General features: G+C 38.4%; 1 pseudogene; it reads right to left on the reverse strand.

Moving 5' to 3' along the window:
* LOC101093904 overlaps positions 1-4,419 on the reverse strand; it is a 65,156-nt pseudogene extending 60,737 nt beyond the window's left edge.
* Positions 4,420-12,063: the final 7,644 nt, after the last annotated feature.

The raw sequence follows: 12,063 nt of genomic DNA on the forward strand, positions 1-12,063 counted from the left end.
TCATTGGCTGGGTAAGCGCCTGCCAGAATGAGCAGTTTCTATAAGAAAACAAAAAGACACACCGTATGGTAGTGGCAGCACCAAAAGATAGCCTTAGGTGAATCCTTTAGCCCTCCGTCTGTAGTCTCCATCAGCACCCTCCAAGTAACCTCCAAAAAGATTTCAGGCAACCCCCCAGCCAGATGGCCGGCGTGAGCTCTTCCTGCCTAGAAATGCTACCACCATGTCTGTCCATGGAAATCAGACAGAAACAGCGACTACTTGACAAAAGTCCAGAAACAGACTTATAAAAACAGCCTAGCTGAAAGTAAGGGTGCACAAAGGAAGCACCAGTAAAGACCAGCATTCAACAAGGAGTGACTGGAAAGAACTGTTTAATGTTTTAAACACTGCCAAGCTGAGTAACATGAGACCGAACTTGTTATTTTGCTGGACTATATATAGTTTGCATCCTGGAATTCACTCATACTATATATAGTAGAGTTTTATTCATGCACTCCAACTGATTATGTGTGCTGGGCTGAAGTGTTACAGTGGTGCCAGAAATGAAGAGAAAATGGAAATCTTCCACAGACCTATGGGCATGTTCTTTACGCCCACTGCCATTTTCACTAATGCGTGGCGGCGGCAGAAAGCTAATTGAGACCAGCCATGGAATAACAGGCTAGAACCTCTGCTGCAAAGAATGCCTCTTTTCAGTCTTTTCCTTGTGGAGTATTTATTTATTTAAGAACTGGCTATGGTCATCATTCAGAAATACAAAGAGGGTTTAAAGGCCCAAATAATTACCCAGCTTTTATAACAAAAGAATAACACAAAAATAGTTTCTTGTCCTGTCTCACTCAAGAAAGCCAGTTCTATTAAACTGCTCATCATTAGCTGTTTCATAAATCTCAGTCTTTGGGATTTAAGTAATTTTTATTTAACTGCTGCTCTTTCTTGATTAAAATAGCAATTGTTCTGACCTGCTTCCTAAAGTAAAATGTTCTCTGAATAGCCTGTTTTAGGCTGAGAAACTCATTTTAATTTCGGAGTCTCAGGTCTCTTTTAAAAAGCTACTTTTGGTCATCTCCTTAAAACTGGAGATGTCTGGTAAAGTTTCTAAAGGGTCTTTACTGAGAGGGTAGTGTGGTAGACATATTTAGTGTTTTTACTGCCCAGCATCTATCATCCCTTATTGACAATATACCCCAGTTTCCCTTTGGGGTATTATTTCTCTCCTTTCTACCAACACACTTCCCATGAAGCACACTTCACTCCTGTGCCCACAGCACAGCCAATGGTAGCATGCTATCTCTTTGATAACAGGGATGGATTGGGAGTTGAGCACATGGTTCAAAATAGGCCAATCAAAACCCATAAGACTCGGGCAGCTGGGTGGCTCAGTCAGTTAAACATCTGACTCTTGATTTCAGCTCAGGTCATGATCTCATGGTTCATGAGTTCAAGCCCCACATCAGGCTCCATGCTGACAGTATGGAGTCTGCTTGGGATTCCCTCTCTCTCTCTCTCTATCTCTCTCTCGGCCCCTCCCCCACTCTCTCACTCCTCAAAATAAATAAATAAACTTAAAACCCATAAGACTCAATTCTGGGACTTTTACTGGAGCTCTTTGAGGAAAAGGTGGTCTTTTTTCTGTAATTGGTTGTGGTGGTCTTGATTGCCCATAGCTGCCAGAGACCACTGGCAACTATAGAACAGAACTAACTCAGGAAGTAGAGCTGAGGATCCCGATCCCGATCTTCCAAGTATTTTTTATTTCAACTTAATTTTGTTTTTCATGATTCCAAACTAAAAGGTATACACAAATAGATTCTACTCTTTCTCTTGCCCCACTCCAGCTCTTTTCCTTAATGGGTAATAATTTTTATTGTTTTTGGTTTATTCTTCCAGTGTTTCTTCATGCAAATAAAATAAAATATGAATATATTTTTTACTTCCCCCTTTTTGTTTTGCATGCATTTTATTTCTTCAATATATGTTCATTCAAGGAATACCCTCCTTTCAAATTCTGTGGTGCCTTTGATTATTCCTGGTTGCTTTCCACATAATATTTGAAATGGCTCAGAGCCTTATTTAGCATATCCTACCACTTCTCTGCTTTGTTACCCTGGAGACATCATGATTTAATACTGGAGAATCCTATTTCACCAGAATTAGAGAATTCAAATTGAGGAGCTAAAATGAGGGTCCAATGCCAAACTAAAAAAAAAGACTTTCTAGAAAGTCTAATCTGAATACTACTAAACAGAGACTATTTCAGGCAGTGGGGGAAAAGTAGAGGGGGATGCCAAGAAGCCTAATTTTTTAGACCAAAAACAGAGATTGGCAGTGACAGGTACCTGAGCAGATAACCCAGAAAGAAGAGTATACATTGCTACCAAATGATCCATTATTTTGAATAGATGTCAAATTCAGTTCTTTTGGTTGGTCAGAAATCTCTGATCAAAGTAATACACTGACCCACATGATCTCTTTTTTTTTTAATTTTTAAATGTTTTTATTTTATTTTTGAGAGAGAGAGAGAGAGAGAGAGAGAGACAAAGAGACAGAGTATGAGTGGGGGAGGGGCAGAGAGGGAAGGAGACAATCTGAAGCAGGCTCCAGGCTCTGAGCTGTCAGCACAGAACCCGACACGGGCTGAAACCCACGAACCTCGAGATCATGACCTGAGCCAAAGTTGGACGCTTAACTGACTGAGCCACCCAGGCACCCCTGTTTGTTTGTCTTTTTAAAGTTTATTTTGGTCACTTTTTCTTTTCTTATATTGCAGAACTGTATATTGATATACCCAGTGAGGGCTGATATTTTCTCTGGCTTGGATAGATTTTAAACGGGTTACATAAACACATTACCATTTATGGTTTCGTGCAGGTCTTTTTCTTTTTTAATGTTTATTTATTTTTTTGATAGAGAAAGAAAGACGGTGAGAGAGAGGGGGGCAGAGAGAGAGGGAAACACAGAATCTGAAGCAGGCTCCAGGCTCTGAGCTGTCAGCATAGAGCCTGAGGTGGGGCTCGAGCCCATGAACAGTGAGATCATAATCTGAGCCGAAGTCGGATGCTTAATCAACTGAAGCCAGGTGCCCCCATGCACATCTTAATAGAAGTAAATGAGCTAGGCATTCTGTTCTTTTATCCTTTAAGCATTAAATAAATAAATAAATAAATAGCATTTATCGCTTACGTTCTTTGTGATCTAAAATTCTAATTGGGGAGTTAGAAGAGTCATGAGAAATTTTTTTTTAGGTAAATATATTTGCCAATTGTGTTTTACCAAGCTACAAACCCCAAGGAATGAATGAAATACAAAGCAGATGTTCACAAAGAAAATAGACCTTATAACAATATACTGCAGTAGTCCCCTCTCCCCCACCACCCCCTTCCCCCCACCTTATCCACAGGGATATATTCCAAGACCTCCAGTGAATGCCTGAAACTGCAGATAGTACTGATCCCTATATATACTGTTTTTACCTATACCTTGGAGATATTGTAGGTTTGGTTCCAGACGACCGCAATAAAGCAAATATCACAATAAAGCAAGTCAAATGAATTTTTTGGTTTCCCAGTGTATATAAAAGTTATGTTTACACTATACTGTAGTCTATTAACTGTGAAATAGCATTAAGTCTAAAAAAAAACACCAATGTATATACTTTAATTTTAAAATATTGCTAAAAAAATGCTAGTCATTGTCTGAGATTTCAGTGAGTGGTTAATCACTGATCACAGATCACCATAACAAATATAATAATAATGAAAAAGTGTGAAATATTGGAAGAATTACTAAAATGTGACACAGAGCAGAAAGTGAGCAAATGCTATTGGAAAAATGGAACCAATAGATTTGTTCCCTGCAGGGTTGCCACAAACCTTCAATTTATAAAAACACACTATTTATGGAGCGCAATAAAGTGAAGCACAATAAAATGAGCTACGGCCATACATACATACCTATGACACAGTTTAATTTACAAACGAGGCCCAGGGGCACCTGGGGGGCTCAGTTAGTTAAGCGTCTGACTCCTGGTTTTGGCTCAGATCATGATTTCAAGGTTTGTGAGTTGGAGCCCTGAGCCCTGCATCAGGCTTCATGCTGATGGTGCGAGCCTGCTTAGGATTCTCTCTCTCTCCCTCTCTCTCTGCCCCTCCTCTGCTTGTGCTCTCTCTCTCTCTCTCTCTCTCTCAAAAATTAATAAATAAACTTAAAACAACAACAGATGAGGCACAGTAAGAGATTAACAACAAAAACTAATAATAAAATAGAGTAATGATATATTGTAATAAAACTTACGTGAATGTGGTCCTTCTCTCTCTCTCAAAATATTGTACTATATTCACCCTCCTTCTCCTGATGATGTGAGATAACATGCCTATATGATGAGATGAAGTGCGGTAAATGACCTAGCCTTAGGCTGCTATGGACCTTCTGAGAGTCAGAAGGAACATTTGCTTCCTGACCACAGATGACTGTGGGGGTGGAGGTGGGGCGAGGGGGGGTTGGGAACTGAAGTGGCAGAAAACAAAACCCCAGATAAGGGAGGGGGCAGGGGATTAATGAATAGTTTTGGTAAAACGTAGCCTTTGAAACTACGGGATAAAGCTTCATCTTTTCTGTCCTAAAAATGAAATATTTGTTTGCTGGTCAGGTGATGTTGTGAATGCATTTCCAGATGCTGGATCTTAGGAAACAATTATTGAACATACTTTATTCTCAAATATGTGCTACTATTAATTAAGATAAATGTTTTATGCTATTGTCAAATTTCAGTAATTTTGTTTTGGGTGCAAGAAAGCCACCAAAAACATTTATTTTGGAGCTAATGCTATTTTTCTAAGAAAGCACATTTTATAAAAGCTAATTCAGCATAAACTTATTCTAGTCATAAATCCATAGACTCAAAATGTGATTTGGCTTTCAGATTTACACTTGTTTCAATTAAAAAAGGTTTCAATTAAAAATCACTAAGTTATGCCTAAACATCAATTAATTTTTGCCTCAGGGCATGAACCATTTCTATATTAAGTAGCCTAATAGAAAACACTTTACTTTAAAGGTTTTATTTCTTCACTAACACACCATGTGTGAAAATACATTCTTGGCACAATATATTATACAATAGAGTTTGATTACTTACGCATGTTTCTGACATTTAAAATACCTGTATTGTCTTCAGGAGGTAATACAGAGTATATGAGGCTATAGACTACAAACAATAGAAAAACAAGTTGGTTCACAATTTGAATAGACTGGAATGTGTAACCAAAGAACAATGGAGACACTCCTTGTTTGTGGCTTTCTTAGAATGTACTAAACAACTGTCCTTCAAGGACCGGGTCAGCAACCAAAAATTGTAACAAAACAAAATCTTAAGGAAGCCTTCCAGAAGAGAAACTAGTACATTAGATGAGTAATCCGGGGGTGGGGGGAGTGGGGGGGTTGGGGGGGGTGGGAGAAGGAGACAATGAAATCCACAAGAAGATTTGGCCATCTAGAAACCTGGATTTATAGGGGCACCTGGGTGGCTCATTCGGTTAAGTATCCAACTTCAGCTCAGGTCATGATTTCATGGTTTGTGAGTTTGAGCCCCACATCTGGCTCTGTGCTGACAGCTCAGAGACTGGAGCCTGCTTCAGATTCTGTGTCTCCCTCTCTCTCTGCCCCTCCTCCACTCACCCTCTGTCTCTGTCTCTCTCTCTCTCTCTCTCTCTTGCAAAAATAAACATTTAAAAAAATTAAAAAAAAAAAGAAACCTGGATTTATATACATTTATATAATACTAAGGGTATTTGATTCTGCTATGATGCCGACCTAAAAGATAGTGGAATTAAAAACAAAAACTGCAATAATTAGTACAATCGCTCCTTTGTTTTTCTTCCCTCCTAACTGCTAACCACCCCATCACAGAGCTTCCACTTCCTCTTTCTTTGCTCACCAAGGACCTTTGATTCACTTTTACTCTTTACAAAATTTAATTGACAATGATGCTGTTATAAATATCAAATTATTCTTCATGAAATTATCTGCTTTATAATGACTAAATGTCACCATTATATTCTAAATCCACTTCCCTTATAAAAATGCCTTTATGGAATGAGTCATTTTTCTTTCAAGGCTTCTCAAGCTGAGAATGTCTTATCAGTCATAATTTTTTAAAATAGTATCAGGGCACAGATCTTCTAGGTCTCAAACCATTTTATAAGGCGTTTAGGTCTAATACATTTGTGCCTCTGCTGCATTTGTGTGAGGGCTATTGTTAGCATTGGACCTGAGGTTTTACAAAGTAGTTAGTGAGGGATTAAATTAAGTTAGGTCAGACCTTTAGCCACTGGCTATCATTAAAATACATTTTCTACTATTTGCATGTTTCCATATATTTCCAGAACATCATGGTTTTGCTATTTACTTTGTAGAATTTGCAACTCCTTCAATTACCTCAGTTATTTTTAATTCTTAAAACAAGATTAAATTGCTTACATTTAAAAAATGTAATACATACTATTTAAAATATACTTATATATTTTATATATGATTCCATATATAATGTGTATATGTATACACGCACGCGCGCGCGCGCACACACACACACACACACACACACACGTAATGGTGCGTTTGGAGAAAGAAGGAAAACTCCAAACTAAATGCAAGCGATATGGAAATTTCTTTGCCCTAGATTAATTTACTTAGAACAGAGGACTCTTTGTCCATGTCTGGTGGCAAAAGAGAAGTTCTAATGATCAATATTCTACAGGATTCTATCAAACAAGCCTGAATTGAGTTGCTTTTTTGAATGTTGTTTGCATAATTTAGTTAAAAAAGGAAATGTCTAGAAAGGACGGATGGGGAAAAAATAAATTTCTGTGATGTTAAATTCCTATATGTGCACTCTGACGATTTAAACATTACTCAACACACGTGCTAGTCAGCTTAAGTTGCTAACTGAATATAGGTCCCAAGAGATTAATAAATGTACCTACCACCTTTGGAGAACTCTAGTTACAGATCAGCCATTTCCTCTTCCTGTCCCTGCTTCTCAATAAGTGACTGCTGTTTCACATTATCCAGAGTGGCATAGTCCAACTTAAGTAAAACATCGTGGTTCTTAATGAGAAGTTTCAAATGCATCTTGCCCTCATAGTTAGCTTTTAGTGAACAGCCAGGGCTAAAGAGCTGCTATTAAAAGAACGGTATTTTCTTTATAGCCAGTTCTTGCCCTGAGACTAAAGTATGTTTGGTTAAGGATACTAAGTTGAGACAGGCTCCTTCATAAAAAAGAAGATGAAGAAGAAGGAGAAGAAAAGAAATATTAAGAACAAGTTCTGCGATGTTTTTATAATAATTCAAACTGAAAGCAAACGAATGCTCCACTTTTTAGCATACAAAAAAGAATGAGTATATATTTCATTCTATTTATTTTTTGAGTTATTGCCAAGAAAAAACAGTTCTTTATACAATCCCATGTGGAATGAGTCTTAGGGGTAAAAAAAAAAAAATGGATTATGTGCCTTAAGAAGGACGATGCTACAGATTCAAGAAGAGAGGATCCAGAGGGACTGACAAAACTCTTAATTGCTCAGACTTGAGGGGACTGTCCCTGAGTTGAGATAAGTGATTTTTAGGATATGCAGTTTTTAAAAAATGGCTGCTTTGGTGGTGTTTACCTTCCATACTTTTCTTCTCTGCAACCACGCATGACCAAATTCAATTATTATTTTTATTCTCACACTTGAACAGGTATAAGTGCCCCTCTCACCACCTTCCACTTCCCCTAATACATGACTTCTCTCTTTTGTCTCCTTATTTTACCCTCTCTTTGCTCTCTCTTACCCTTCCTCCTGAGGATTTCCTAAGCAGTGTTTACAGGTTGCCTGCCACGCACCAAAAACATCTCTCACCATAATCTCAGGCCTTTTCCTTCTATATACTTCTTATGGGCAGCCCGTGTAAGAACTGCCCAGTCCTGTTATTCTAGAATCGCTCTCCCCTGTTCATTCTTTCTCTAAAGATAAAGCAAGGAACTCTAATGTTGAGAAAATGTCTAACCAGAATGAACATGAAAACCAGCCAAAGAAAATGTCCCCATTTCCCCTTCTCAAGTTTATGAGGAAATATATATAATGTGGGTCTACATCTGTGTTATCGCACTTAGTTTATACAGTTCATGAGAGAAAGATTTGATTCCTGGCTCTGCTACTTATTGTCTGGGTGATCTTGGACAAGTTACTTAACCAGATGCCTGAAATCCTTTCTGGAACAAGGCAATGGTATAAACAAATAAATGATCTTGCTCAAACTTAATTTCCTAATTTAGAGGAAAGATAGCTTAGAGGTTAAAAGCACAGCCTCTGAACTTAAATATCCTTGGGTGGGAGTCCGGGACTTTCCATTGACTTGAAATAAGGCCTTAGTTTCCTCATTTGTGAAGTAGAGACAATAATAATATCAACCTCATAAGGTTGTGGTAAACACTGAGTGAGATGATGCATAGAAAGCTTTTAACACATGGGAATGCAAGCTGGTGCAGCCACTCTGGAAAACAGTATGGCGGTTCCTCAAAAAAACTAAAAATAGAACTACCCTACAACCCAGCAATTGCACTACTAGGCATTTATCCAGGGATACAGATGTGCTGTTTTGAAGGGACACATGCACCCCAATGTTTACAGCAGCACTATCAACAATAGCCAAAGTATGGAAAGAGCCCAAATTGTCCATCGATGGATGAATGAATAAAGAACATGTGGTATATATATACACATTGGAGTATTACTTGGCAATCAAAACGAATGAAATCTTGCCATTTGCAACTACGTGGATGGAACTGGAGGGTATTATGCTAAGTGAAATTAGTCAGAGAAAGACAAAAACCACATGACTTCACTCATATGAGGACTTTAAGAGACAAAACAGATGAACATAAGTGAAGGGAAACAAAAATAATACAAAAACAAGGAGGGGGACAAAACAGAAGAGACTCATAAATATGGAGAACAAACTGAGGGTTACTGGAGGGGTTGTGGGAGGGGGGATGGGCTAAATGGGTAAGGGGCACTAAGGAATCTACTCCTGAAATCATTGTTGCCACTATATGCTAACTACTTTGGATGTAAATTTTAAAAAATAAAAAATAAAATTAAAAAAAAAAAGGAAATCTTTTTTTTTAATGTTTATTCATTTTTGAAAGAGAGAGAGCACAAGCAGGGGTGGGGTGGAGAGAGAGGGGGACACAGAATCTGAAGCAGGCTCCAGGCTCTGAGCTGTCAGCACAGAGCCTGACGCGGGGCTTGAACCCATGAACTGCGAGATCATGACCCGAGCTGAAGTCAGATGCTCAACTGACTGAGCCACCCAGGTGCCCTAGAAAAGAAAGCTTTTAACACAGTGCCTGGAACTCCATATGATCACTGATGCTGTTATTTTTTTTTTAATTTTTTTAATGTTTATTTATTTTTGAGAGGGGAGGACAGAGAGAGACACACACACAGAATCTGAAGCAGGCTCCAGGCTCTGAGCTGTCAGCACAGGGCCTGAGGCAGGGCTCAAACCCACGAACCGCAAGATCATGACCTGGGTGGAAGTTGGACACTTAACTGACTGAGTCACCCAGATGCCCCTATACTGTTATTTTTAATAAGGTATCATCATGACAAAATCTTGGAGGCTGTATCACAATGTTAAAAGTGAAATACCATTTTATGGAAATAATCTACTGTGAAATAATAATAGCCATATTATTATTTATATATGGCTCTGCCCTTGGTTCTTGGCTCAGAACTCCTAATACTCTTGTAAATAGGGGATGGTAGAAGAATTTTTTCTTCTAACGTGTAGTCTTTGACTCTGGTTCCTGACATAGAGCTCCAAAGATCTTTGTAATTTCCTCCATGATAGGACTGTCTTTTGTTCTAATGAGGTGACTCTTGGTGGGTTTCTAGATGGGAGCTGGTCACTAGAGAGACCAAGCCATGATTCAAAGCTTGGAATTTTCAGCACGCCCTCCCAATTCTCTACTCCAGAGAAGATGCATCATGCCTATGTGATGAAGCCTCCACAAAAGTCCCAAAAATGCAGAGTTCAGAGCTTCTAGATAATTATTTTCACATGCAAGTCAAAAAGATAAGACTTTTTAAGCAATCTGTTCAACCCAAATTAACAACAATCTCTTAATATAATCAAATATTTAGCATTTAAATTTCCAGTGTCTCAATCTCACAGTTCATAGGCTCAGGCCCCACATCAAGCTCTGTGCTAACAGCCCAGAGCCTGGAACCTGCTTTGGATTCTGCATCTCCCTCTCTCTTTACCCCTCCCCCAGTTGCACTCTTTCTCTCTCTTTCAAAAATAAGTAAATATTAAAAACAATTAAACTTCCAATATCTCATGTCATAATTTTATTTAATGTGTGTGAATCAGGATCAAAATAATGACCACATATTGCAACATGCCATTATGTCTTTTAAGTTTAAAAAAAATTTTTTGAATGCTTATTTATTTTTGAGAGAGAGAGAGAGAGAGAGAGAGAGAGAATGAGTGGGAATGGGGCAGAGAGAGAGGGGGAGACATAGAATCTGAAGCAGGATCCAGGCTCTGAGCTGTCAGCACAGAGCCCGACGCAGGGCTCAAACTCATGGACTGCAAGATCATGACCTGAGCCAAAGTCGGACACTCAACCAACTAAGCCACCCAGGTGCCCCTGTGTCTTCTAAGTTTAAATTCCCTTGCCATCCCATTTTCCTATTTCTTGCAATTTATTAGTTGAATAAATTGCGTTATTTGTCCTAAAATTTCCTATAATCTGGATTTTACTGCCTGCACCCCTGTGGTACAATTTTACTTACTTTTTTGGTTTTTTTGTTTGTTTGTTTTTCATCTGCATGTCCTGTATATTGGTAATTGGATATCAGTGCTGAATCAGATTCAAGTTTGATTTTTTTTTATCAACACTACTTGATGGGTGGTATTGAGTTCTTTCATTGGGAGGCACATAATATCTAGTTGTCTTTTTGGGACATTGACAGTCATTGATGCTCAATGACTAGATCCATTAATTTGTTAAGAATTACAAAATGGGGGGGGGGGGGCGCCTGGGTGGCTCAGTCGGTTAAGTGGCCGACTCAGGTCATGATCTTGCAGTCCATGAGTTTGAGCCCCGCGTCAGGCTCTGTGCTGACAGCTCGGAGCCTGGAGCCTGTTTCAGATTCTGTGTCTCCCTCTCTCTGACCCTCCCCTGTTCATGCTCTGTCTCTCACTGTCTCAAAAATAAATAAAACGTTAAAAAAAATTAAAAAAAAAAAAGAATTACAAAATGGGGGAAAAGAGAATTCTAACATGGGGATATTTTGTTTCAAAGATGCATTTATCATTTGTTATCTGGAAGTTCCATAAAGAGAAATTTTCCTCTACCTACCATGTGGTTACCCAAGGATACAATTAGAATAGAAAAAGCAGAATGGCATAATAAATACTTCAGTCATTTCCTTTACTTTCCAGTTTTCAAAACAGTGAGTTATTAGATTACTATTTAAAATTCAAGTAGGGACTTATTATGAAAAAAAAAAAAAGAACTTTAGAATGAATAGTGTATAAGCATCAGAGGTTTTTGTTTTATTTCTTAAAATTTTAATGACACATAAAAATAAAAGGCTAAGGATTTCAAGGTTGGCAGCTGTGTACAGACCCAGAGAACATTCTGTCTATACAGGAGCACAAAGGAAGATTCTGGAGAGCTCTGGGAAAACTGTGGAAGTGGCATGTGCTAACATTTGGGATACATTGTTAATAGGTACACGACTGGGTACTGAAATGCTTGGGAAAAATTGGATGGGTTCATGAACAAATAGGCAAATAAAAACACATGGCAATTTTTAACATAGGAAAAATAAAGATTGTTGAAGATAGGTGGTGTGGTTAAGAATGCAACTTGGCTTGTCTGTTAACAGTATTTGTTTGGCCATAATAATGTAAACACAGCCTTTGGTATAACAAAAGTGTTGATATGCTTATGCAGGGAACACAGGAAAAAGGGAAATGGGAAATGTGGTATGGAGATACAAAACC

Source organism: Felis catus, chromosome E1, assembly GCF_018350175.1.
Source record: "Felis catus isolate Fca126 chromosome E1, F.catus_Fca126_mat1.0, whole genome shotgun sequence".
NCBI classification, from domain to species: domain Eukaryota; kingdom Metazoa; phylum Chordata; class Mammalia; order Carnivora; family Felidae; genus Felis; species Felis catus.